The sequence below is a fragment of the Macaca thibetana genome, chromosome 15 (assembly GCF_024542745.1).
Source record: "Macaca thibetana thibetana isolate TM-01 chromosome 15, ASM2454274v1, whole genome shotgun sequence".
Classification (NCBI taxonomy): Eukaryota; Metazoa; Chordata; class Mammalia; order Primates; family Cercopithecidae; genus Macaca; species Macaca thibetana.
Genome location: NC_065592.1, coordinates 85,822,993 through 85,849,479, shown reverse-complemented (window position 1 = coordinate 85,849,479; position 26,487 = coordinate 85,822,993). Strand labels below are relative to the sequence as shown.

The 26,487-nt window shown below is 34.7% G+C and overlaps 1 long non-coding RNA gene across 2 annotated transcripts; it reads right to left on the bottom strand.

Annotated features, from left to right (window-relative positions):
• Nucleotides 1–4,170: 4,170 nt before the first annotated feature.
• On the bottom strand, nt 4,171–22,667 carry LOC126937353 (uncharacterized). Of its 2 annotated transcripts, none has more exons than XR_007719701.1 (3): nt 22,451–22,667; nt 18,414–18,534; nt 4,171–4,313 (listed from the first exon to the last, which is right to left on the bottom strand). It is a non-coding gene; the product is annotated as an uncharacterized LOC126937353 (long non-coding RNA). The 2 variants fall into 2 exon arrangements; XR_007719702.1 differs by having other exon boundaries at nt 22,471–22,667.
• Nucleotides 22,668–26,487: the final 3,820 nt, after the last annotated feature.

The following is a 26,487-nucleotide window of genomic DNA, read 5'->3' as shown; positions in this document are numbered from 1 at the left end:
TATATGCAATGTATATGAGAGGTTCAAAAGATATTCATTTAAAAAACTGAAGGACTTGAAAAAATAAATTCATAATTATGAGATTTTAACATACTTCTTAATTTTTTGAAATATTAGAAATATTGAAGACTTGAGCAACACTATTAACTAAAATGGTATTTTAGAGTATTACGCTTAATAACAACAATTTATGCATTCTATTGACTGAACATAGAATATTTATTAAGAAGGGCCAAACTGCGAGTAAATTTAAATATATTAAAATCAGAGAGGGTTACCTGACCCCAATGAAATTAAATTTGAAAAAAAAAATGAAGATATTTGAAAAATCTCCAAATATTTGAAAATTAAACAAAATACTTCTAAATAACTTACTAAGATGTGTAAAGAAGCAATAACAAGACATATTAGAAAATATTTTGAATGGAATGAATATAAAAACCTGCTAAAACAGAATGTGTGTGATGTAATTAAAGCTTGAAATTCTCACAGCACAAACTAAGAAACATCTAATATCAATGTTCTTGGATCCCTCATTTGCTAATGGCTGATTAGCTCTTATTGAACCAATTTTTACACAGATAATTGTAAACAACAGTAGATAATAAAAAATAAGTTTTTTTTGAGGTTATCAGAGACTGACCAAAATCAGGCAGATGTTAAAGGTGACTCCAAGTCTTTGCTATTGTGAATAGTGCTGCAATAAACATACGTGTGCATGTGTCTTTATAGCAGCATAATTTATAATCCTTTGGGTATATACCCAGTAATGGGATGGCTGGGTCATATGGTACATCTAGTTCTAGATCCTTGAGGAATCGCCATACTGTTTTCCATAATGGTTGAACTAGTTTACAATCCCACCAACAGTGTAAAAGTGTTCCTATTTCTCCACATCCTCTCCAGCACCTGTTGTTTCCTGACTTTTTAATGATTGCCATTCTAACTGGTGTGAGATGGTATCTCATTGTGGTTTTGATTTGCATTTCTCTGATGGCCAGTGATGATGAGCATTTTTTCATGTGTCTGTTGGCTGTATGAATGTCTTCTTTTGAGAAATGTCTGTTCATATCCTTTGCCCACTTTTTGATGGGGTTTTTTTTTTTTTTTTTTCTGGAATCAACCCAAATGTCCATCAGTGACAGATTGGATTAAGAAAATGTGGCACATATACACCATGGAATACTATGCAGCCATAAAAAAGGATGAGTTTGAGTCCTTTGTAGGGACTTGGATGCAGCTGGAATCCATCATTCTTAGCAAACTATCACAAGAACAGAAAACCAAACACCGCATGTTCTCACTCATAGGTGGGAACTGAACAATGAGATCACTCGGACTCAGGAAGGGGAACATCACACACCGGGGCCTATCATGGGGAGGGGGGAGTGGGGAGGGATTGCACTGGGAGTTATACCTGATGTAAATGAGGAGTTGATGGGTGCAGCACAGCAACATGGCACAAGTATACGTATGTAACAAATCTGCACGTTATGCACATGTACCCTACAACTTAAAGTATAATAATAATAAATAAATTTAAAAAAATAAATAAATAAAAATGGGGTAGGGGTGGGGGGCTGGAGATTAATAGTGCCCTCTGGGACCTTTAGGTTTTTCATGCGTTACCTGGAGGTCCCTCACAGACTGGGAACTGTAATTCAGTCAACAAATAATAAAGCAATACCATATCCACAAAAAAAAAAAAAAAAAAAAAAAAAAAAAAAAAAAAAAAAAAAAAAAGAAATATAAACTATGTTGTATGGTTCTTAAGTGACATAAAGAAAACAAATAAAGCAAAATAAGGGGTAAAGAAAAAAAAAAAGAAATATAAACTATGTTGTATGGTTCTTAAGTGACATAAAGAAAACAAATAAAGCAAAATAAGGGGTAAAGAAAAAAAAAAAAAAAAAGGTGACAACACTTTGTAGAAAGGAACAGTACTGAGTAGGCTCCCTGGTTTCACCACTTTTAGTCTGAGTACAGATACTGATGCAGTTAAAATATGGAAGTGAGGAAATCTTCTTATTGGAGTGATGAACCAGAGGGCAGAGGCAGAATATTTTACAATCACACAGAAGAAGGGTAGGGTTGCGAGGCTATTTCCAAAAAGAAAGATAAGGTAGAAACACTATGTTACACCTAACTATCTGGCTTAAGTCTAACCAAAACACATGGATAAGACTACAAACAGAGGAATATAATAGAATCCAGAATCTCTGCAATATGTAATTCACAATATCTAGAATATAAATCCAAAGTACTCAGATTTCTAAGAAACCAGAAATTTCTTAAAATGCCACATTCAAGAGAAAAACAATCAATAGAGGTAAAACTGAAGGTGTTGAAGATGTTGGAATTACAGCACCAACTTTAAACCAGCTGTTGTAATTATCTTCAAAGACTTTGGAAATATATTGATAATGAATGAAAAGATAGTAAACTTCAGCAAAGGAACAGAAACTATAAAAGAACAAATCAGAATTTAAAAAATACAATTATCTGAAATAAAAATTAACAACATATTAGAGATGACCAAAGATACAGTGAATGAAATTAAAAATAGATCAATAGGAATAACCTACACTGAATAATAGAGATAATAAATTGGGTGTAAGAGTTAAAGAAAGAGGAAAGAAACATGAAAAGTCGCTCAACAGTCAAAAACAGGTTTATTTGGGAGAATAAATCAGAGAGGGACTTCTGGCTGATTTCGGTCAGGAGCATTCTCTCTTACAGACTAAGAGTATTTAAAGGTTCAGGACAAGAGAACTTACCACAAGCTTGGAATGTTTCTGTGTGGAGGAGAAGTTTATTGTGGGGTTGGAATGTCTCTGGCCAGAGGGGAGGTTACCTTGGGCTGTCATGTCTCTGGTCAGGGAGGGGTTTATCTTAGGGTTGGAATGTTTCTTGTCAGAGATGTTATTTGTGGTTTATGGTCATGCTGACATTAGCCATTAGGCTGATGCCCTTTGGGGCTATTTTTGATCAAGGGGGGGGAACTTTAAGATAGCGGTGCTTGTCCAAGGTGGTAATGCTCCTTCTCTGTCAATGGGGAAAATGAACAGAGGCTCAAGGACTTGTGCAACAATATAAAAGTATTTAATTAAGGATAATTGAAGTCACAACAGAAAAAAACATAAAGGGACAAAATATATAAATAAATTTGGCTTAAAATTTATTTAATTTGGTAAAAACATACATTTATAGATTTAAAAGGCTCACTGAAACTCAGGGATGATAAATACAAAAAAAAACCACATCTAATCCCAATCAAACTGCTGAAAATCAATAATAAAGAGTCTTGAAAGCAGCCAGAGAAAAACAACACATAACATATAGAAGACTAAAATATGGTTAAGTTCAGTGAAGGTAATTGTTATATCACCACTATGTAACACGGAGCTTAAGCCATATTAGGTACTTAGTAAATATTTACTGAGTATATAAAAGATTTATTGAGATGTCCAAATAAAGCAAAATATATGTTGAGTCAGCATAGGTAGTGTAAACAGCACTAGAGTTGGGGTAAAAGAGCTTCATTTAAAATTCACATCTACCTTCAACTAGCTAAGTGATTCTGAGTAAATTCCTTAGTTTCTGTACGTCTCATCTCCTCATCTTTGAATAATTGAATAATTACTCCATAAAGTTACTGTGAACATCGCATAGGACAGCCCATGTAAAAATGCCTGGGTTTTAACATAAACAAGATATATTGTACAATTTAGTTGATTCTAAATATTTCTTAGTGAGATTTTATGTTGTAAGTATTTCTTCATAGAGATATACTATACTGCTTAATTTCTGCGAGAGAAGGCCATATTTGATGTGCTGTTTTGCACGCAAATGTCATATGAACTATACAGAGTTTCCTGTTGTAAAGACAAATAACTTGTTGGCATCTGCAAAATGATGAAACTTTTGTCCATACACCTTCTCAGTCCCTAGAAAGGTGATGAAAATTTTGGTTTAATGCTTCTACTTCTTAAGTTTTTATAACTGACCATCTGCTAGACTTTCTTTAAATGGGCCAACTTATAAAAAATATCTGTTATATTAAGGTTTCTAATAAATGAATTGAAATTTAAAAATTTTTTTCACACACGATAATTTTATTTTGTATTTACCATTTCAACTCTTAAAACATTACTATCTAATATGTACCTTCAAATTCCTACTAGTAGTCCGGGCATGGTGGCTCATGTCTGTAATCTCAGCACTTTGGGAGGCCGAGGTGGGCGGATCACTTGAGGTCAGAAGTTCAAGACCAGCCTGGCCAATATGGAAAAACGCTGTCTCTACTAAATTATCTTAAAAAAAAAAAAAAAAAACAAAGAAAGAAAGAAAGAAATTATTGCTAGTGTTTTTAACATTTGTACCACAAGAAAATTTGGTGACTTAATAGTTTTAAAGATATGTTACAATGTTTAGCAATGTTTAGCTCTACTACCATTACATATATGAACAGAATTTACTGAAAGCATATCAAAAACACACAAATATGTATTTTTTGTCTAGTCAAATTAAACTTAGTAAAGGTAGACTGATAACTTTTTTTGGTTATATTTTAACATAAAAAATTAAAAACAAACAAAAAAACATGTTTTCTGTAACATTAAAGGCAAATATATGGAAAAATTCTTTTTTTTTTCCTATGGATTCACATTTCCAAAACAGATTTCTTATTTGACAATGTATCCTTCCACAAAGGTGAGGAGGTGGTCAAAATGACAAAATGTTACTAAATCATTAATAACACTGTGTTTCCCAGAGATTAAAAAAATACACTATACTTTAAGCTATGTTAGGTTGGGATTATTATCCTAATACTGTGAAGACAAATTTTCATTAAGTCACACATTTTTATGTGTGAAGTACAAACAGTGAATTATCTTTATAAAATGGAAGAAAATTGCAACTACTTTTCAAATGTAACCTTGACATTTTGAAAAGTGCAGTAATGGATCTGTCCCCATGGAGACAAATATTTTACCCCTTATTTCTGCAACCAAAATTCAGCACATTGTATCCCGATCAGATCCCGTCTTTATACTCTGTCTTGGGGGTTTATACGATTACAAAAATGTGTCCAAGATAATAGTAAAGATTTGCAATGAATGTTTTCATTCTCCACCCTTCCAATTGATACTGTATGTTATCTTTTTTTTTTTTTTTTAACCTCAGGGTTTTCAAGATAAAATTTGTTTTTATTCAATAAAAAATAAGATTCAGTATAAAGGAAAAGTGTGTGAGACCTCAAAAGTGGTCGCAAGTCCTGGGACTAGGAATTGTATCTAATGGTTCTCTCTGCCAGCAGGACATATTTCTGGAGATAAAGATCACTTACAAATATTCAGAGTTTGCCTGCATTTTATTATTGACAACCACAAAATGGAAGAAATGTTTAGATTCATAAAAATGCACATTTGTCACTATGTACCATTCTTTTCTCTTTTTTTGTTATTTACATTAACGGAGATAATATATAAAAACATGCTTTACTCAGTGTCTAAAAAAATTAGTTATTCAATAGGTATTCCTTCAGTTTTGTAAGGTTTTATTTGTTCATTAGTTTATTTTTTCCCTTTACATTTTGAAAAATATATTAACTTAAAAATTCTAATTAATGTTGTTAAAAACCAGACCTCATATTTATCATGTATAGTACTTTGTAAATCTCTGGAAGAAATTTCAATGAATCTAACCACTGGTATGTATATTGTCATTGGTAGCCTTTATACATGTGATTCATCAAAATTTTTTAAAAATGTGTGTGTGTGTGTGTTGACTTTTTTCATAACCATGACAATATACTTGACGTAAGCACATTTTTTTCTTATGTTTCAATGTCCTCTGTCTTAGGAACTGGCTTTTTAGGGCACTATAGAACTCTCTGAGATATCTCTGCAAACCCTGAGTAATTTCACCTCAACCCCTCATAACAAGACATCTAAACAGCAGAACCACATAGTTAACACAATTTATTTCATGTATCTTTTTTTTAACCTAACTTATTTTTCCTCATTGAAATTTGTGGTATAATAAGAAATGTATTTGGTTTTTGTCTCCAGTTTCAGGAATTAAGGTTCTGAAACCCTTGGAATTTTCTGAGTCATAGGAGTGTCTTTTGTTATTCATCTTGAAGCCCTCTGGATCACACATGAGGTTTTGTTAATGAGGTGGCTTAGGATGGGGCCCCTAGAGAGCCTCAGGTTGGGGTTGCTCACCAGAAAGACAAATGAAGTGATCAGAATCCTGTACTTTTTATCCATATTCACTGCCTTCCCAGAAAGCTGCTGGTGGTAAAGCTACACAACTCTTGAACAAGGAGATTTGATGAGCTTGTGGATTGGTGAAGGTATCCACATTCTTGGAGAGTGGTGCTCCCCACCTCCACAAGGACTAATGCCCCTGTGCTGGGGACCCCTCCAGATCTTACCCTATGTACCCCTTCATCTAGCTGTTCCTCTGGATTCTTTAAAATAATCTTTATAATAAGCTGACAAACATGAGTAAAGTGTTTTCCTGAGTTCTGTAAGCCATTCTAGTAGAATTATTAAACCCCAAGTATAGTTGTGGGAACTCCCAATTTATAGCCAGTTGGTCAGAAGCATAGGAGACCCTGACTTGTGACTGGCATCTGAAGTGGCTCCAGTCTTGTGGGACTGAGCCCTTTTACCTGTAAGATCTGAGGGTAATTCCAGGAAGACAGTGTCAGAATTGAATTGAATTGTAGGACCGCCAACTGGTTTTAGAGAATCGATTGGTGTGGGGGAAAACATATCACACATTTTGGTGATCTAAGGTGAAGAATAGAAGTGTGTGAGTATAGAACAAAAACCAGCTTGTTTTCTCAGAAAATTATCTGCACTTTGTAAAAATAATTTATGGGAGGCATTTGTTTTAGACTGAGCTCCTGAATTAGACCCTAACAGATCATACCAAACCAAAATGGAGGCACTCATGCTAAGTAACACATAATCAAATTGAAACATTAAATTACCAGGTAGATTCCCAAACTGACCAATTTTTCTTGAAAACAGAAGACTCCCAACAACCCATCAGAGAGTCCACTGTACCTGAGTCAGCATGAAAAAGAAGTTCCCTCTGCTTTAATGCTTATAAGTAAGCTAAAGTAAGCTGATGCTAACCAATCAGCTTTTTTTCTATTTTGTTTCCTTGTTACCTCTTACCAAAAAACCACACTTCAGCCATTTCCCAGTGGATGCTCTCATTCTATTTAGCAAAATGGAGGCTACTTCAATTCATGAATTGTGAATAAAAGGCAACTAGATTTTTGACTAAATTTATTGTAATTTTGTTTCTTGACACACCTAAAGTTATATAATGCATTTGCCTGTTTACTTATGTCCCTCTCCACTAGAATATAAGTTTTATGAAATCAGTAACTGTGTCTCTTTGCTGCTATATTCTCTGCACCGAAACTACACCTGATACACAGTAGATGCCCCACAAGTACTTGTTGAATTAATGAGTAAATAAGCTAATAAATAATGAATGTCTTCCTGTATTTTATTAATCTTACAGGTGCTAAAAATGTTTACAATATCAGGGAGGAATACACACATATACATATATAATACTTATACATGAATATATTCATATCCATTTTGTATTTCATTAAAGTCCTACTGTAAAATCTTTGCTTAGCTTCTTACACAGAAAACAAAGACATCCTGCGTAGCTTATCAAACATAGAAAGCCACTAGTAGAAAAAAGGTATTTGAATGAATATTTTGTGAGTCATACAAGATAAGCTAACGAATACACTGAATTTTCATCAAGTTTTCTGGTACTTTTAACAGGAAAATTACACTGCTATATTATGTGTACACATTTAGCAAATAAATTTACACATATTCCCTTTAAAATCTGTAATAAAAGATGCCGCTTTTACAAATAATTATTAACCTTGTATGAGAGATCTTATTACAGGATAAGAAAATACAAAAACAAGGGTTCTGTGCATCAGTGACTGCTTAAAATGCTTCCAAGTCTCTAAGTAAGAAATAGTTCTTCTCCTTGTCAAGAGTGAACTTAGCACCTGATATTGACCCTTCAGATCTAGTTTAAGATGATGACCATGATGATGATCACTATCATCATCATCACCTTTTTGTTTTTTGAGACGGAGTCTCACTGTGTCATCAGACTGGAGTGCAGTGGCACCATCTCGGCTCACTGCAACCTCCGCCTCCTGGATTCAAGCAATTCTGCCTCAGCCTCCCAAGTAACCAGGACTACAGGCACACGCCACCACACCCGGCTAATTTTTGTATTTTAGTAGAGATGGGGTTTCACCATGTTGGCCAGGATGCTCTCGATCTCTTGACCTCGTGATCTGCCCACCTTGGCCTCCCAAAGTGCTGGGATTACAGGTGTGAGCCACCGCGCCCAGCCCATCATCATCTTTTATGGACAAATAATCATCATTACCATCATCATCATCATCATCATCACCCCTTTTATAGACAAATCATGTTTCCAAAAATCTCTGAAAACTGAAATTGTGTGTGTGTATGTGTGTGTGTGTAATTTCAGTTGGTAGTAAAATCCTCTCCTGACCAGATCTTATGTGTCACTAACACCTGAAATGAAACTCAGATGAAGCTATTTATATCCTTTATTCTGTTTTGTATGAAAGTTAATCTAATTTGCCTCATATTCACGTGGGCCTCCCCAGAACTCATGAGAGATATTATGTAACATATCATATATGATTCTATTACCCAAATTGTGAATTCCATGGGACATATTACCCTGAGGGTATCATGTATGTGACCTGTTAACACAAACACTTATTGATAACATGTTTTATCATATAATCTTTACAATGGTACTAGGAGGTAGATACTATTATTATTCTCAATTTTTTGTCCTTACATAGAGACTTTATTTGAATTTTGAATTTTGTCAATTTTTCCTTTGGCATCCTTTCTAGGGGAAAACAAAAGTTTTTTTCTTGTCCAGGGATTCAAACCTTTATTACAAGTTCCATTTATTTGTCATGTCACTTTAGTCACTTTTAATCTGGAACAATTCCTATTCCTCAGTTTTTCCTTGTCTTTGATGACATTTTCGAAGGTATTGGTGTGTTATTTTGTGGAATGTCGCTTGGTTAGGGTTTGCCTGTTGTTTCCTCATCAGTACACTGATGGAGTTTGGCAGGAGCATCACAGAAGGGATTTTGTGTCCTCAGCGCATCACATCATGGGGTCTGTTTATCCCATTGCTGTTGATATCAATTATACTCCCTTGAATGAAGCAGCGTATACCAAGTTTTTCCACTATAATAATTAGTTATGATATCTTGTGGGGGAAGATCTGTGGAACTATCCTCTTTCTCATTACATTTTCACCAATTAGTTTTAGCATCCATTGATGATTCTTCCTGAAACAATTATCACTCATATGGTTGTCAAGTGGCAGTTTTCTAATTCCATCATTTTTCCTACATTTATAAGTTGGAATTCTACCATAAAAAAACTCAGTTTAAAAAAAAAAAGCATTTTCTTTTCTTGTCGTGGTATCTATTAAAAGACTTTTAAACATCTCACTACTTCTGCTTTATGCTTATACATATTTTACACCCTCCAAACACCTGATGCATTATTTCCTTTTGCAAAACCCTTGCAGACTTTCCTTAATTGGCTGATTGCTTAGATGAGTGTTGAGTAGTCCCATCTGGAAGAGTCCTGTTCAGTCTCAGAGGATTGTGGGAGTTCTGGAAAAAACTTTGGAACCAGAGAAGTCTGTCCCCAAATCAATTCAGCCTCTTACTCTCTGATAAACCTTAAACAAATGATAGACCTTCTCAGGGTCTCACTCATTCCTGTCTCTTTGAAGGCAGAAACCATGTCTTTATTCTACTGTGGGTACTAAGTTCACCCACAGTTAGAGTCTGTTGAACTCAACCACAGTAGTTCTCCCTTATGATTAGGGAATACAAGCTAAGACTCCCATAGATGCCTGAAGTCACTAGTAGAACCACCCTAATTGCCCTCAATCAGAACATGATTCTGTTTATGTCTTCCACCCACAAATCTAATGACTTTGTTTTTTGTATCTTAACCAAGCACTCATTAAGCACTGTAGTTGCAACTTTTGCAATTTGGGGCACGACTGCAAAACTAGCATGAATTCCCTTTTTCTTCACAATTTCGTAGATAGATTAGTTCTTAGTGTAGATTTTAGGATTTTTTTCCTTATTGAGAACTTTCTCCTTTTCATTTAAAGGAAGCACTTTATGGCTTCTCTTTGGCATAGCCAAACTACTCTTGTGCTTTGGGGTCATTATTGAGTAAAATAAGAGTGACTTGAACTCAAGCACAGAGATACCATGACAGGCAATCTGATAACTGAGTTGGCTACTGCATGACTAAAGGGCAGGAGAGCATCACAGTGTGGCTATGTTGGACAAAAGGATGATTCACAGGACAAAGTGGTTTGCATGGGATTTCATCAGAATACTCAGAATGGCAAGCAATTTAAAATCTATGAATTGTTTACTTCTGGAATTTTCCATTTAGTATTTTTGACCCATGGTTGACAATGGGTAACTAAAACCACCGACACCAACACCATGGACAAGGGAAACTACTGCACCTATCTTCTGTACCACTACTAGTCCATTTCCTCTTTTTGATTCATTTAAAGAATTGCTGTTTTTAAATCTTTTTAAAGGATCTTAGAAATTTTGTTGGAGGCCACTTAGTTTTTGGTTTATACTTATCTTTCTACACTTTATGATTTCCTCTTTTTACATAGGTATGCTTCTACTTTAAATCCTACATAGTTCTACTTCGATATTTTTATGATTCCCAAGTAAGAAATGAGAAGACTGAATGACAAAGAAGTTTAATAACCTAACCCTAAGATCACACAGCTTGTGGACGTTCAACTCTGGCAGCATGGATTCAAAACTTGTATCTCTAACCAATACTGTCTCTCCATTCTAATGCTTCTCATATTTTTTTACTATGAAAAAAAAACCCCAAATACTTTTGACCACATTCACCCTAAGATAACTAACTGCACCCTCACCCCCTTCATGTAATTGGAAAAACCCTCTGTACTCTCATTTAAGATTTGGAATATATACCAACGCAATAAAATGTAGAGGCCCTTTTTAATACTTTATTCTTTTCTATTCCAACCCTTCTGTTCTTTTTAATTATAATTTTTTCTTTCTTGACAACTTTAAGCTGGTTTTGTCCTCTTTCTACTCCTCTGTGAATGTCTTCTTTTTTTAATTTTATTTTTGTTGTTGTATTATTATACCTCACAAAATATAAGTATTCGATCAAGCTAAATGCTCATTTTAAAAAATTTTCTCTTTACACTAGGTGTAAGTATTAGTTCCTAGCTTGGAAGCAAAGACACCCCATCTTGAAAGGCTCTAGATGGTTGTTTACCTATCAGTTAGTGAGCTCTGTGACTGGTCTATGTCCATGTCTGAGAGCCAGAGTGAAAGAAACCAGAGTGATCCGTGGCATCTAGAAATAGACAGGCTCCCCTTCTTAGTGAAAAAGAATGCGAATTTCACCAACTCTTAACTGCCAAAGAATACAGTGTCTTCAGTCCATTGAAAGGAATCTCGTACTACTCTAGGCAATTTGGGCATTCAGGAAATCACAGGAAATCATCAACAGGTCTGATTAAAGTCTTGCTATTGTAAGTTTGGCCCTCTTGAAGACTAAGCTCTTGGCTGGCAGGGTCTGGTAATTATTCTATCCTGAGCCTTTATTTATTAGGCTGATGTAAAAGTTATCACAGTTTTTGTCATTAAAAGTAATGGCAAAAATTAGGCCTGGCGTGGTGGCTCACACCTGTAATCCCAGCACTTTGGGAGGCCAAGGCAGGTGGATCAAGAGGTCGAGATCATCCTGGCCAACATGGTGAAGCTCCGTGTCTACTAAAAATACAAAAATTAGCCAGGCATGGTGGTAGGCACCTGTAGTACCAGCTACTCAGGAGACTGAGGCAAGAGAATCGCTTGAGCCCAGGAGGCAGAGGTTGCAGCGAGCCGAGATGGCATCACTGCACTCCAGCCTGGTGACAGAGTGAGACACTGTCTTAAAAAAAAAAAAAAAAAGGGAATGGCAAAAATTTATTTCAGTACATAAAAGGATTCTGGATGTGGCAAATGCTAACAAAAAGTATTTCTTTCCAAATTAAATACTTTAGTCTATGGCAGAAGGAGATAGGTATATCTGAGAGAAGGATGCTTTTCCAGATACATGTCACTTCGCCCCTGTGAAGAAGAAAGCTGCAGAAAAGTTTGTTGTTGAATATTTACATTCTAATTCTAGCTCTCAACCAATCCAATGGGTAAATGGGAAACTAAGCACTTCCTTTATGCCTAGCATTGTTTATTTACATTTTTTATTTGTAAAACCAGAGAATCTGCCAAATTATAGCATCAACTATGAAGTTGTATGCATAATACATTTTATTAAAAGATATGCATATATTACACATACACAAGAACATAAGTTTTATATATGAAATATGTAGAATATATAAAAGATAAAGGATAATTTTAGAATGGCTAAAATGTATCACAAGCAAAAATATATATGTGTGTATAGATATACACACATACCTATGAACTGGTTTCAATAAAAGCATCCACATGTGTGTATGAATGTATATAAGAAGAATAAATTCCTAGAAGGAAAGAAAACTTGTTATAAATAAAAACAAAGTTCAATGAAATAATCTTTGAAGTAATAACAGTGGAAAAATAAACAATATAAGGCCAGATACATAAGAGTACTACCAAAGGTAGGAAGGCTATTAGTGCATAACTATGTCATAAATAGAAATGAAGCTTTAGTACAGAAGTGCAGCTTAATTCAAATCTTGAAAGCAAAGGGCATCATTAAATTCCATTAGCACTCAGAAACAATTGTATTGCTGCATCTCTTTTAATCTGAATGTGCACGCTTCCAATTATTTATTATTTTTATTTTTAGAAAAAGGAAGGTTTTTAGAGTTTAATAAGGGAAATTTTAGTATTACCTTTTCCAATATAGTTAAGCAAAAAGGTGCACATATTAATAACCTATCAAGAACTATTTTTACTATGCCTCTTTGAACAGAATGCTTCTCCCATGTAAAAGTTTTAGTAGATACACTTTCCTCTGTATTTCTTTCTTTTTAAAATTTGTGAGTTGGAAATACATTTATATGGTTCAAAATTCACAGTGATATGGAAACGTAAACACAAAACGGCAAGTTCACAACTTTTCAAGAACTCAAAGTTGGAGTGCTGAAGCTATAGCACAGCCATTTGGTCTAAACATCTAAGAAAAGTCTAGAGCCTGCATGGAAACACACAGCACAAGCAGGGGCTTTACCAGGACAAATGCAGCTGGAAAACAAGAAGAAGGGTTCAGCCAGGGCTATAGCAAATTTATGGATGGTGAATGTGCACCCTGGCAAGAGAAAGCAAAGTCCCTGGGGACCCAAACCTGGGGAGTCTGCCAACTGAGGATACACGGAAAATTTTGGTAGACTCCTAGGAATTTTCTTTGTGTCGCAAAACTGGGAGAAAAACCAGAAGCCATTATGGGGGAGGGGCCATCTCAAATCTCATCTGAGACATTTCTTCTCTATCTTCCCCAACCAAGCTAAAATCTTAATCTGTTAGAAGAATGTCAGCATACACCAGTGCTTTAAGAGCACTGGTGAAAACCCACTGCAGACACGGGAAGAAAACTGGAGAAACAAAATCTCAACTCTGGAAAGGGAGAACATATACTGGACTCAGAATTACTGTGCAACCTACATCACTGGCAAAAAGCAAAATAATACCTAATACACAGACTTAATTAGAACAATTGCAACCCATAGCAACCCTACCCCTTTCCACCAAACACACACAACACAGTGTCTCTCTCTCTCTCTCTCTCTCTCTCTCTCTCCCCAAAATAAAAAGCATCAAGTGGGGCCAGTGGGTGGATTGCCTGAGGTCAGGAGTTCGAGACCAGCCTGGCCAACATGTTGAAACCCCGTCTCTATTAAAAATACAAAAAATTAGCCATGTGTGGTGGCGGGCACCTGTAATCTCAGCTACTTGGGAGGCTGAGGCAGGAGAGTCACTTGAACCCAGAAGGAAGTTGCAGTGAGATGAGATCACGCCATTGCACTCTAGCCTGGGCAACAGGAACAAAACTCCGTCTCGAAGAAGAAGAAGGGGGAGGAGAAGGAGAAGGAGAAGGAGAATAAAAGTAATTTGCAAAATACATATCCTCCCTAAGGCCCAGCAAAGAGGGAAGACCAAAAGATAAGGAAGGAGCAGATATGGAAATAAAAAGCCTTGTGAAGGATCTGGATTAAAAATAAATAAATAAAAATAAAAATAAAAAATAAAAAAGCAAAGTAAATAAATAAAAAGCCTTCTGAGAGCCCCTACCCTAAACACAAAGTATCACTAGAATTTTGAAACTGTAGGACACTAAGGTTAACTAAAGCAACAACAAACCCCAAACCAGCTTTAACAGATTAATTTTTCTCAATCTCCACATACTAGGGTCTTAGCAGGAAGAAAGGCATGCCCATTCCCATGCACATAAACTATTTACTTCTCTCTCTTATGTTCTATACAAGGTGTTCACCTTTTAAGAATACATTAGGAAGCATTAAAAAAAAAGTCAAGAAAAATAAGACAATACTAAGAAACTGAGCAATCATCAGAACTAAACTCAGTTATGACATAGCATTGAGACTATATGAAAGGGATCTGAAACAACTATAATTGATATGTTAAAGGTTCTAAAGGAAAAAATAACATGCATGACAGGTAGTTACATTTAACAAAGATATAGAAATTATAGGGAAAATATAGAAACACTAAAAATACAAAACACAGTGACAGAGAGGAAGAATGGCTTTAAAGGGCTTAGTGGTAAGCTAGACAGAGTCAAGGAAAGACTCCGTACACTTGAAAATAGGCCTGCAGAAATCACCGGAAATCACATTGAAGTGAGTGGAGAAGAGTTAACCTACATAACTCTGGAAAACAGTGTTTTGCCTGGATAATGTAAGACTTGAGAAAGACACAAAGAACCATACAGAAACACTGTATGACTCTTCTCTCTAACACAGACTAATTTCCAGGATGAAGGGCATCACCAGAGGGCAATTCTGAAACTGCAGCCCAGAAATTCACTCCACCTATAGTCTGCTTCTGTCTTTCTGTCTCACCTAAGCCGAAAAAAGCCATAATCAATCAACAAGAAAGAGGGCTTCAAGGAAAAATGTGGTCATTTTCCTTTATCTGCAATTTTGTTTTCTGCAGTTTCAGTTGCCTGCGGACAACTGCACTCAACTGCAGTTCAAAAATATCAAATAAAAAATTCCAGAAATAAACAATTTGTAAGTTTTAAATTGCAAGTCATTCTGAGAAGCGTTCACTGTTCCACAATGAAATCTTCACTGTTCCACTACTTCCTGCTCAATACATGATCATCCCTTTATCCAGCATAACCACGCTCCGTAGGTTACCGGCCCATTAGTCACTTAGTAGTAGTCGTCTCAGTTATCAGATGGACTATCATGGTATTGCAGTGTTTATATCCAAGTAACCCTTATTTTACTTCATGATGGCCCCCTCACACCATAATGATGCTGACGTATTGTTATAATTGTTCTACTTCATAATTGTTATTAATATCTTACTATACTTAATATATGAATTAAATTTTATCATAGGTAGATATATATATATAGGAAAGCACATAGTATATATAGGATTTGGTGTTACCTATGGTTTCAGGAATCTAATGGGGGTCTTGGAATATATCCCTTTTGGATAAGGTGGTGGGGAGGGGGACTACTGTAATGGAAACACTAGTGCTGGAGAAGGACTAGAAAACAAGAAGGGCAAAAGCTCTATCCCAGGAGGAGAAGCAGAAACACTTCATTAACCAGATTCCCAAGACATAAGACCATTAAAACACTGAGATTTATTCAGAAGATTCCAGCAGACTCCCTCTCCTCCACAACCCATCATAGTTCTAACAAGCTTTCAGGAATAATAGCAGTGGATTACAACTTAAAGAGCTACAAGACACAGGCTCCCTCTAAAGAGCAGTACAAAGGGAAACAAAGCCAAGTATGGAGGAAAAAAATTAGCTTACTACAGTAATTGGAAGCCTCTGGTGTCTGTAGCTAAAATAAACATTAAATGCACTCCAACTCCTAGCTAGATTAACATAAATCCTCATACTAAAGGCCTATTTACTTCAGTAACTATTATCCTATACAACATATCTGATTTCAACAAAATTTACAACGTATATCAAAAGGCAAGAATAAGCACTGTCTGAAGAAACAAAGCAAGCATCAGAATCTGACTCAGATATTAAAAAGATATTGGAGTTATCTAATAGGAAATTTAAAATAACTGTGATTACAATGATAAAGGCTCTCCTGGAAAAAGTAGACAACATGCAAGACCAGATGAAATGTCAGCAGAGAGATGGAGACTATAGGAATCAAAAGGAAATGCTAAAAGTAAAAAAACTTAGTGTCAGAAATAAAGACCACCTTTGATGAGTTAATCCACAGACTGAGGCTAAGGGGAGAATCTGTAAATTTCAGCATAGGTAAACAGAAATATTTGAAATGAAATGCAAAGAAGAAAAAAAAGGAGGAGGAGAAGAGAAGAGAAGAGAATGGAATAGAATGTACACAACAGACAAGAACTGTGGAGCTATATCAAAAGTTGCAACATGTATATAATTGGAATATCAAAAAGAGAAGAAGGAGAAAATGGAGCAGAAGAAAAATTGGCAGAAATAATGACTGAGAAGTTCTCAAATTAAGAACAGACTTCAAACCACAGAACCAGGAAGCTTAGAGAATATCAGCAGAATAAACACCCAAGACTCCACACAGAGACATATCACATTCAAACTGCAACAAACAAATATAAAGAAAAAATGTTTAAGGAATCTAGGATTGGAGAATACTTTCCATACTGAGGTACAAGAATATAAATTACCAGAGACTTCTCATGAAAAATAATGCAAACAAGAAGAGAATGAAATGAAATCATTAAAATGCTCAAAGAAAAAGACTACAACCATGAGTTCTATATTCATTAAAATTATTATTTATTTCTTCAAAAAGAAGAAATAAAAAACTTTCTTAGACAAGCAAAAACTAAAAATTCCCACCCACTGGACCTGCTCTGCAAGACATGTTAAAAGAAGGTCTTTAGGCAGAAGGAAAATGATACGTAGATCAGATGCTTGAATCTACGTAAAGAAAAAGGAAAGCATCAGAGAAGTTAATTCATGAAGGTAATGTAAATTCTTTTATTTTCCTTATTCTTAATTGATCTAAAAAAACTACTGATTGGAGCAGTAATAGTAACACTTTACATGTAAAATAAATAGCAGCAATGTCACAAGAGAAAGAATTGGGTACTAGGTTAAAAGACACTTGCTCTACACATAAAGCATTATATTATTATTTGAAAATGTGCTTGGATAATTTTATTTTCTAAATAGAGACAGAGTCTCTCTATGTTGCTCAGGCTACCTTTGAAATCCTGGGCTCAAGCAATCCTCCTGCCTTGGCCTCCCAGAGTGTTGGGATTACAGGCAGGAGACACTGTGCCTGGCCTGCTTGGTTAATTTTTAAATGGATATTAGAAAAACCACTTTTAGTAACTTAGAAGCAACAAGAAGGAGGAAGAGGAGGAAGAATAGGAGGAGGAGCAGAAGGAAGGAAGACAGGAAGAAGAAGCAGAAGGAGAAGAGGAAAAAGAAAGTGACAAGGAGGAAGAGGAAGAGCAAGAGGAAAGGAGAAGGGGAAGGAAAGAAGGAAAAAAGAAGAGGAGGTAAAGATGATGAAGAAGAAATGATATTACTAGAGAGGAACTAAAATAAAATCTTATAAAATAACCATGCATCCATACTGATATAAACAAATGATTTTATAAATAAACATTGAGAAAGATTTTTTCCTAACAAAAGAATTTAAACTAATAAATTTAGAATGAGTGAGGGAATAGGAAAATCACCATTAGAATACACTGGTAATAATTGCTGTAGTCAAGATTCGTTGGTGAGTACCAAAATTGGTTGGCAAAGGATAAGAGGAAACACAGTTTTACATAGTTTTTTCTCAAATTATCTTCATTAAAACACTTAGTACTTACAAAGGAAAAATAGTAACTTTACCATGGACAACCTACAGTTAGCACCTTGGAGTTTAATATCACTAGAAATAAGACCCATCGTCATGTGCCCCTAATATGATGCCCTAAGATGCCCTAAGAAGGGCACACCATCTTGGGATATTTTTCCCTAAAATGCATATCCTTAAGCTTAATTGTGAGACAATATAGGACAAATCCAAACTGCAGTACATACCTGACAAGCACTCTTCAAAAGTGTTGAGGTCCTTGTATCAGGGAGAAAATGAGTAACTGTCACAGACTGGGGAGACTAAGAAGTCGTAACAAGTAAATGCAAGGAAATACTTGATTGAATTCTAAAAACAAAAAACAAACATTATGGGAAAAACTTGTGCAGTCTCAAAAAATCTGCAGTTTAATTAATAGTATTTGCCTATATTAATTTTTTAGTTACATAAGATGTTAAGACTAGTGGAAACTTGATGAAAGATACATAGGACTCTATATACTACTGTTGCAAAAATAACAATAATAAAAAGTAATTATTTTTTGAAAAGTACATCCTGAAATTCTATCTTAGCTTCATTTCCATCATATCTATATTCCCCTCATTCTGCATGTTTATTATCTTTATGTTTATCCTTTCACTGTTTCCTTATGCAAATACAAAAATGTGAATATGTACTTTATCTCCTTCCTTACATGCCAGTAGCATACTCATTATCCTGTCCTCTCCTGCACACTGATCTGTTCACTCAAAATATACCCCAGCAAATTTTTCACTGAGGTCTTCCTCATTTAACAATTGTATAGAATTCTACTGTGTGGATATACCATCATTTATTCAAACAGTCCTCTATATTTGCACTCTTAGGTGCTTCTAATCCTTCATAAAAATAGTATTCTGTGAATAATTTTGTATACTATATATAAGTTGTCGCATTCATGGACAAGCATTTCTGTAGGATAGATTTCCAGAATTAAGACTGGTGGATCAAAGAGAAAATATAGCTATATTTATGGTTGCTGTTTCCACCTTCTCTTTCACAGTGAAGGGATCATTTTTTCATTTCCTCTGGTAATATAATACAGTCTCTATTTACTCATGGTCTCACTTTGGGGCTCTTAAAGTTTCCAAAGGGCTTTCAGGACATGTGTTATTTTATTAATTTTCTAATAGCATCATGATGGTTATCAACATTTCCTAAAGTTCTATTTCTATGACTAAAGGAATTGAGTCCTGAAGAGACTGTGTCTTCCTCAAATAAATAACTAATACCATTAAAAGATGAATCCATTTAGAGTCAGTCTCACCCTGTGGAATTGAGTGAACCAGGCCAGTGCTTTATGTAAGCCAACTGTATGGATACCTATATCAGGATGCTTAATAATCAGACTGTCCCATCTGGTATCAAGTAACCATTCTATCTTATTTTATTTCCTCTTATTTTTATTTCTGTTACTATATTTTTAAATTTTATATTGGTTCAGCTACTCCAGCCTAAATGTATACTTAGAATAATATCATTACAAAATTTAGAATTCACTTTTCAAAGAAGCAAAATTAAACTTCAGCATTAGAAGTATAGTGGTTACTTTCGGTGGAGTAATAATTGCAGGGTGAGTTAGGGAGCTTCTGAGACATGAGTAGCACTCTGTTTTGTGAGCTGAGTGTTGATTATGGATTATATTTATGCATTGTGCATTTTTTCTATGTATATGTCATACTTAAAAAAAAATTTCCCAAAAGTTTCCATGGCTTAAGCCCCTACCACATAGTTTAACTGAATAACAGTTTATGGCCATGTTCTTCCATCTACCTTAGAGATAAATAGAAGGGTATCTCATTCATTCTTCTCTACAACCAAACTTTGGGATAAGGATATAATTTACTGTACATACCCAGGTGTGCTTTAAATATCTTTAAAAAATTTTTAATTTAAGTAATGAAATTCAGTCTCAGTTGGCTCTAGGATGGTGTAAAAATATGGGCTACAAATCTGGTGAAGGAAAATGATGTAGTGTTCTGTGGGCTTCCATTCATCTTGGCAACCACAGACATCCTTGTGGTTCATGCTAGTATAGCTTTTTGAAAACAGGCTCCCAAGATGAACTCCGAGGAAAGAACTCTGCACAGAATGAAAGCCTCAGTTCCAAACTCCCTAAGTGCACTATGTAGCTGATCTTCTCTGTGTTTGGAAATATTTTCCGTGTGTTGCCCAGGACAGTGGTCTGGACTCTTTATTTGTGCAGGGCTAGCAGACCTTTCTTCCTTTCCAGTCTTAGAAAATACCATTAGCTCCCCTGCTGCTTTGGTCTCCACCTTATCTTCACTCCAAAGCATCATAATTCTCTCCCTCCATTGCCCATTCCCCCCACCCGCAAAAGACTCTATTGACACAGGCTTTAAAAACTAAAGACACGAATACCAGGAAGGGAAGAAGACTTTAAGAGACACTACAAAGCAATCCAGCTGCCTATACAGTTACACATGAAGTTTAGAGAAAGTAGAAAAGGAAAACACAGAGAGAAAAAAAAAACATATAAATATTTTATTACAACTACCCTGCCATGTAGTTTTTAAAGAATCAAACTGTTTATTTCAAGTATTACACAAGACCCCTAAATAGGCATCAAACTTGGCCATTTTTGTGGTTCATAAACTATCAAGATAGAGAATATTCTATTTATCAGGACATCTCTAAAAGAGGGTTCTTATGGCAATTGGAAAGAATATTTTGATAAGTTACACTTTGGGAGAAAGTTGGAAGGTGATGATTAAGACCTCATATACCATTGTATAGTAACAAAAAACTATCCTTCAAAGTATAGACGCAGTTACCTCTCGGAAATACGTTTTATTAGTGGTCAAAGTGGAGATTTTCTTTAGCCTGACTAAATATTGATCAATGACACTTCAGAATGAAAGGTAAAAATCACACTTAAGAAATATTTATGAACTGTTTTCTAGAAACTTAAGTCAAATTTAAAGTCTCCTTTTCTCTCAGGACTACTAAAATTTCATTTAACATTTTAGGCATTAAGTGTTGCAATTTAATTTTTTCCAAATACATTTTAAATCGTTACAACGAGCTAAGCTATATCTGTAAATACTTGGATGAAATTGCTGTAATTATCTAATAGCATTAAAAGTAACAATTTCAGGCCGTTTTACTCCATTTGTATTTAAGTATTGAAAATAAGAAAATATTCATAATCAGTTTCATAAATGCTGAAATAGAGCTATTAGATTTTCTGATAGGGAATACAGATACTCAGGGTTCTTCTTTATGTTTCCTTGTTCTCCCTATTTTGTTTGTTTTTCTCCAGGTTGTGTTTTTTAATGTTGGAGGAGTGGGAAGAACAGGCATAGTGGAGAGAGTAAAGAAGTGTGTATGAAGGGGGAGACTTCATTGTACAGAATGGTCATTAACTGTGATGCAAACGCCAATGTTTCCATGGAAACCTCTGTCCACTACAGAATATACTAGAGCAATTTTTGAACCATTTGTCCATTTGATTAATTATGTCTTTGTGCCGAAGGCAGCTTGGCTTGATTGTCTCATCATGTATTAGAGAAGCTACTGCTCTAACAAATGGGCCTATTGTTTTGGGTCTATTCATCTTGGTGCATCCCTGCGAGCTGATAGACATTTCAACAAAATGACTGTCCCTTAATGAGCTGCAGCCTGTCAGAATTGTTTAGGGCATCATGCGAAGCACAGTCCATGGTCATGACAGCCTCAGTTATTATGACAATGAGTAGGATGTCTATAAAAGAGTACATATAAATACAATGACCCTCGTTTTGATATCACATAGTTGCTTTTTAATTATCAAACCTATGTATATTATGTTCATAAAACACTCCTTAATTTGTTCCAACATAAGCTATAGAGTTTTTTGACAAACAGAACATGACTACCAAATCAAAAGAGTAAAACATTTTTCATAATTTGGTATGATTGTTCTTGGTTTCTAAATTATCTGAAAAATATTATTAATGCAATTATGGGGACTGGCTAATAGAAGTGAAACCAACATTTTTAAAATATCTTGATGATATTATGGGGTGGGTGTTTTTAACACTCTAAAGTGGATACAAGCTAATTTTACTTGAACAAACATTCCTCAAGACAAAAACAAATCAAACATAATATTGGGGACACCTATAATATTTACATGAAAATAAATATATTTTTAGTAAATTGGACAAATACAACATTATTCTAGCACTCTCAGCACATATAAGGTGGCAGGATAATAACCTACTGTGGTTTGAGAGCATGCACCTGTTGATTTGTTCTGAAGACTTGGGACTGCTGTTACCCTGAAACCCGAGTATCTTTCACAGGAACTGGTATTCAACATCCATGTGTTTTTCTGTCCACACTAAATTGTAATAATTGAGCTTGAAAAGAGAGAACATATTGGCAATTTTGATTTCATGTTTCCTCAAAGCAAGAGCAAGTTCTTCTTCTGAACAGATGAATGCACTTTCTAAGAAGGATGCTGTGCCAGTCACAGCCAAAGTCAACATGCCTGAAACATCCCTTTTGCCAAAAGTTAATTATGACACTTAAGAAGAGCTTCCTATATGTTTTTAAATTGTGTATTTCAGTTTTGCTTCTCTAGCTCTTCTGTGCAGAGAACAGACATGGAACATCACTGTATATGGTATGTGTTTTAACTACATCTCCACACAGATTCAATGATTGAGTTGTGTCTTTAAAAATCACAGATGGAAATCACCACTCTGCAGCTACCAACAGCCACACTTAATCAGTTAGTAACTGGGGATTAAACTTAATTCAGATTAATTTGTATTAGTACAGTGTTTGTAAATCAATTGCTTTCATATTAATTTACATGTTGTCTAGACATGACATCATGTTGATTCTTTGTGTGGTTCAACTACTAATTATAGACTTTAAGGGTAACAGATGCAAACTTTTTGTTTAAAGCTCTGAAAATAAATCAAGGCTGGAGTGGTGGTCCAGTTTGTTTTAGGTTAGGAAATTTTTAAAGCTTGGTACAAAACTACATATTAGAGTTAAAGTCTAGAATAAAAATGACTTAACGTGTTTAAAAAGGAAATGGCTCCTGATAAAGATAAAGACAGATTTAGTAGCCAGTGAGAGAAATTCTAGAAAAAGAGGAAAATTGTTAAAAATCTAACCAAAGTCCCCAAAACTCAATCCATAGATAAGACACTGAAAAACTATGAAAATTATTCTTACTTACAGATTTTAGTTTGCATTTTTATCTGTTCCATTCAATGTCTAAACTTTATATAACGGAGTAACTGCTCTGTGGAAAGCATTTATTTAATTCTAACAATTCATTTATATCTAATAACTTTTAGACTTCTGAAAGTTCAATGGTTTTCATATCCAAAATACAGTAAGAAAATGTGGTAAAAACTAAAATCAACAAAAATAAAATAAATAACATTCTTTTTTTTTTTTTTTAATTATCACTCTTCAGGATCCAAAGACAAAGTTAGTGACTTTATGTTCAGTTGGGAAAGCAGCATCTAAATCTGTTCATTTGCTGGTTCATAAACTTTCCTTAAAAACTAGAAGCTACAAAGCAGACCCAATTCTTAAATCTTAGTTTTCCTTATTTGGCTTATATTTGAATTTTAAGGTGGACAAAAATCCAGCAGAATTAGTCATTTTTTTAACTTCCAAATATACCTTGTTTTAGGAAATGAACCTTCTCATTATCAGAATGTATGTCACAGAAACCTGTTTACTTTAAATCAATGTCAGTTATATATTACACATTTCGTAACCTTGTTGTTATTTACCAGGATATCCATTTTCTCCCTTCAAAAATAGTATTCCTTATGTGCACATTAGAAAGTCACCACAGAAAAGAAAGCAACTTGATGCTATGTGAAAGTGACTCATATATCCTCTATTCTTGGATGGAGGAGAAAAGATGGAATGTGAATGCAATGCTTTGTTACATGGATGTAATGTTACATGTTAATTATGAAATTGTCTCCAGTCTGCTAAGTAATTCTATTGTTTTCTGATATGGAAGAACTGCTTCTACCATTAAAATGCTAAAAATTCTAATCTTCATAAAACTGTCTTTGAATTCTGATAAGCATTACTAAGATAAGCGTTATTTTGCTTATGTATCTGGACAGCGCTGATGATACCAACTGTCACCTTTGCCCCTGAAAACAATCTTAATTTGGAAAACCTTTCATGAAGTTTCATTTTCAAAACAGCTCTTCTTAAAAATCTGGAAATCATTTAAATCTTAAAACTTAAAGAAAAGTTGCAAATGTAGTGCTAGGGAATTTCCAAACCCTTCACAAAGATTTCACTAAGATTTCTTAAATGTTAACATTTTACATTTAAAATGCTCTGTCTCTCTCTTTCTCTGTCTCTCTCTCTCTCTCTCTCCATGTATAAATGTGTTTGTATCATTCAAAATAGCTCTTTAATAAAGCGGATTTTTTAAGACTCCAAGGGGACTTCAGTTAACAAGTAATCATTTAGCTATTACTTTGAACATTATCTAACACAAACGTATGTTTTTATTTGCCTTGAATAATTAATATAACTATAATTTTGTTCTCTAGCTTGGGCTTTCACTAAGTTAACGGGCATATAAATTTCATTGAAGATCTATATTATTATTTATAAATATATCCAAATCATCCTAAAGATCTAAGTTACTGTCAGGATGCAAATGGACATTTCAGATTTAACAAAACAGTTTTGTTTAAAACCCTCTTTACATGTTACCAGCAAAAACTTGTTTTATTTACACAGTATGTCTTTGGCCCAGCATGCTTGTGTGAAAGAAAGAATACCAGTCTCATTTTCAGGTATACAACTTCAAGAGAAAGCCATGGCTTTGGCCAAAAGGAAAGAAGCTGAGTCACATTGTCAGAATTTGAACGTATGGCATAACACATTTCTTTGAAATGAAAGGGTAGGAAGCAGCAAAATTTAACCTTCCATTTCAACATTTCTTAAAGTTCTATTTTTATAACCTTTCATTATTCTCACCAGCATCTAGAAGGTTATGGAAAGATAATCCATAACAGATACATTTTATAGCTGATCATAAACAGGGTTAGATTCTAAAAGCTGCTCAGATATACAACTTTTTCTTATGCTTCTCATTAGATGACTTTTCCATTCCTAAGAAGCTGGCCCCTGACATGTATCTGTGAAATTCCCTCAGATGCCATCTCCCCTCCCTCCTCCTCTCCCTCTACCAGTCACTACTAGTTGCCTACCCTTAGGCCAGAGAACTCGCCTTGGGGCTTGACTGTGGCCCTATCATAAACAGCAACAGTGGAGGGGTCTAAATAATCTCTGATTATAACTTCAAAACATTATAATGCTATATATCCTGTCTCGAATAGAGTTAAATATGCTAAACAGACGCAGATAAACAAAACAGATGCAGATAATTGAAAGCTCTGAAGTGTCACATCTTGTACTTACTCTCATACCATGTTCTCATGAAATCTGTGGGAACAAGATCAATAAAATAGCAATAAAGGGTTCAATGTGGGGCCAATTTTAGATTCCTGAAGATTTCCATGTAGACAATCATGTCATCTGCACATAGAGTCAATTGTATGTCTTTCTTTTTGGTTTTTATTGCTTTTATTTTCATTTCTTGCCTTATTGCATTTGTTAGAACTTCTAGCTCTATGTCAAATAAGAGTGATGACAGCAAAATCCTTCTTTCTACCCAATCTTAGCAGAAAAATGTTTTGTATTTCATTATTAAGTATAATGATAGTTGAATTATTTTTTATATCAACTGAGAAAATGTTTTCCTTTATTTCTACTTTTCTGAGAGCTTTTATCGTCAATGGGTATTGAATTTTGTCATTTTTTTCCTAGATTGAATAGTATGATCATGTGATTTTTCTTCTTTAGCCTATGAATATGGTGAATAACATTGATTTTCAAATATTAAACTAAGTTTGCATCCCAGGAATAAACCACATTTGGTCATGACATAATTTTTTGTGTGTTGCTTAATTCTATTTATTAATATTTTCTAAGGACTTTTGTGTCTATATTCATGAAAGCTATGGATCTTTAGTTTTGTTTTTTGTTGATAATGTTGTTCTTGGTGATGGTAGTGCTCTCCTTGGCTAGTTTGCTATCAGGCTATGATTATCTTCATAAAATCAATAGAAGAATGTTTCCTCCTCTTCTGTTTTCTAGAAGAGATTGTGTAGAATTGGCATTAATTCTTTCCTAAACGTGTGGTAAACTTTTGCAAGTTAAACCATCTGGGTCTTGAGATTTCTTTTCTGA